Source organism: Priapulus caudatus, unplaced genomic scaffold, assembly GCF_000485595.1.
Source record: "Priapulus caudatus unplaced genomic scaffold, Priapulus_caudatus-5.0.1 Scaffold2500, whole genome shotgun sequence".
NCBI classification, from domain to species: domain Eukaryota; kingdom Metazoa; phylum Priapulida; class Priapulimorpha; order Priapulimorphida; family Priapulidae; genus Priapulus; species Priapulus caudatus.
Genome location: NW_014579561.1, coordinates 1 through 3,027, shown reverse-complemented (window position 1 = coordinate 3,027; position 3,027 = coordinate 1).

Sequence of the window (3,027 nt, the reverse complement as noted above, 5' to 3'; positions counted from 1 at the left end):
GTGTACTGGCGCATTGTATACAGCTGTTTAGAAAGCATTAGAAGTAAAATTGGTCTTGTTGTGTATTCGTGACATTCCATCAGGTGGCGTAGCCACAGCGACCGGTTGGTCATTTTTGTGTTTGAAATGTGTTTAGACTACTTTGCAGAAATTCGCATCATAGAGCTGGCAAATGTTTCGAGCGGAGCATAGAGCATGAATCTGTAGTTATTTGACATGAATACAGTGTGTTGTGTATGCGGCGTAACGCTGATAGGGTCTATGTCCCCCAGGGTACTGCCGGAACGTACCCTGGGTACGGTCCGGTATACCGGAACGTACCCTGGTAACTATCTGATATGCCGGACCGTACCTCGCTTACCCCCCCTACTACCCCTCGTGCTACTCCCTACCGTACCCTGACTGTCCCTGTTCCGCCCACTACTGATGTCGCAAAATTTGAAATACACATACTCACCTGTATGATATCTTTATAATGTTGGATTGGAGTATGAAACTGTGAAACCAAGAAGAAATTTCAACCTATATACACTGATGCGCGCAATCCTTTTGCAAATATCGCGATGATCGGGAATGCGTTTTCCTTTTGCTTTTCACGACATTTTCGCGCATTTTCGCGCGAGATTTTTGAAAAATGGCTCCAAGTGTTGTGGTGGAACAGGAAAATTTGCATGATTATCTTAATGGGTTGGAAACGTAGGGCCTATAACTTGCTGAGACTTGTAGAAAGGGTCGGGAGGTGAAACGTAACAGGGTAATGGTTACGAATATTTTGCGTGAACGGACCGGAAACAAGGAACGGGAGCATAAAGCGGCGCGTTTCCTGCCGACAAGCGGTATGTATTACGACATCGGCTAAAATTTATGTGCTCTGGTCAGGGTACGGTTTGGAGTAGGCGAGGTACGGTCCGGCATATTAGATAGTTACCAGGGCACGTTCCGGTATACCGGACCGTACCCAGGGTACGTTCCGGCAGTACCATGGGGGGAATAGACCCTATCAGCCGTAGTAACAGTGTGAGTATTTTTAATTAATTTCTGTTCGATGCTTGTTCAGGCCTGTTGCCTATGGATGCACAGCACTTCGGCCGTTTCAATAATAAAATGATGGTTAATAAATACAACTTGTCAGTACTAGACATTCTGCAGCCGCCAACGCCGCCCTGGCGGCGCTCTAATAATATTTCGCTGCCCCGACTCCATGACCTTACACGGATTACATAGAAGCGTAATTCTCCGCGCAAACGGAATTGAGCAGTTCTGGCGCTTGCACGACGGATTGGACTACCCACGTACCTTGACATTTGTTAGAAATGCTCCCAATTCTTTGTTCGCTACTAGGTGCGCTTTCTTTGCTGTAATAAACGGATTTCAAGTTTGTTCTTTGTTTGTTGTTGTTGACGACTCTAATGCATATGGCGTGCCATAGACAGCGCAACGAGGGCCGAGGCTACAGGCATAGTAGACTGGTACCCGTTTGCCACCTTCACTCCGGCATATCGCTACACTCACGTAGTGTAGCGTCTGGAACTGTCGACCGGGTACCAGTCTATATGCACATAGCCTCGTTTCCTGTGCAGCACGGGCAACCGGCGCTAACCGGTTATGACCCGCCTAACGGCTAGCGTTGACTGGCTGAGTTTAGAGGATCCGATATATAGGAACAATACAACATGTCTTCGCTATTCGTAATAAATCCAGTTTACAGTTAGTTTCATTAATTGTCACTCTTATCTGCTATTGTATCTCTGCATAGTTACACTCCTCATCAAACTAAAGATTTCAACATGGTGTCAGAATGCCTATAAAACTGTGTGAACAGTGGAAAGCTTGAACTGTAAGTGTTCCCGTAAGATAATTGCCACGTGAAACATTCCGGAGGTGCTTTCCCCACGCCCGGACAGCCGTCGTGATTCACAGGCACCTATAAGTAGAATATGGGATATCTAACACGATCGCGCCAAGCAGCCAGCGAATTGTATCCCACACCTTTGCACTACGAATACTTCTATTAACTACCAATACTAAATGTTACAGTAATTACTAGTAAAGCTACCTACTAGTACTACCTAATACGCAGGAACTACTACTACTAAGTAAACAGTAACTACACTGAGTTGCGTACCAAGGAGCTAATAAATGAAGAACTGTGTTTACCCGGTACTAAAAGTAAGTTACTAATAATACTGAACCTGCCTGTTAGTCTGTTAACTAGTTTAAAACGACCAGTATAAAACATAACTCCAGAGTGAAAGATAACACAATCATAGTTTTATTCGCTCCCCACTTCTTATTCCGCCATCCTTCCAACTACCTCGATCACACGTCACGTACCCTTCACTACGTACAGGGCCGGGAAAAACACATAGAACAAGGACTACGCGGTGGATACAGGTCTTTTCTCCTATAATGAAAAACTCAAAACTCTCACACTGTACAATACACGTGGAACCTTGATATCTATTAGGCATGTTATTCTGTTTCATAAATTCGATTCAAAATTCCAGTCGATGCGGAATCGAAGATTCGAGGTGCAGTCATTCATGCGGAAATCGAATTATGCGACTGCATCATATCGATCAACAGATCGAATCATTTGATTCAAACAAGCATCGAATCATTCGTTCACAGCATACGAAGCATTCGATTCGCGCATCGAATGCCATTCGATTCAAAGCATCGAATCATGTCGATTGACACGCATCGAATCATTCGATGCACATTCGATGCGTGAATCGTAATGATTCGAGTGCGGAGATCGGAATGATTTGATGCATCATTCGAATTCACGCATCGAAATCATTCGAATTCGCGCATCGAATCATGTCGATTCAACGAGCATCGAATCATTCGATTCACGGCATCGAATGAGTCGATGATCATCGAGTGCGTTGAATCGAATGATTCGATGCGCGAAATCGAACTGATTCGATGCATCAATTTCTGATTCACTGCATCAAATCATTCGATCGCGCTCGAATCAATTCGATTCACGCATCGAATAATATCATTTATCGATTCACGCAG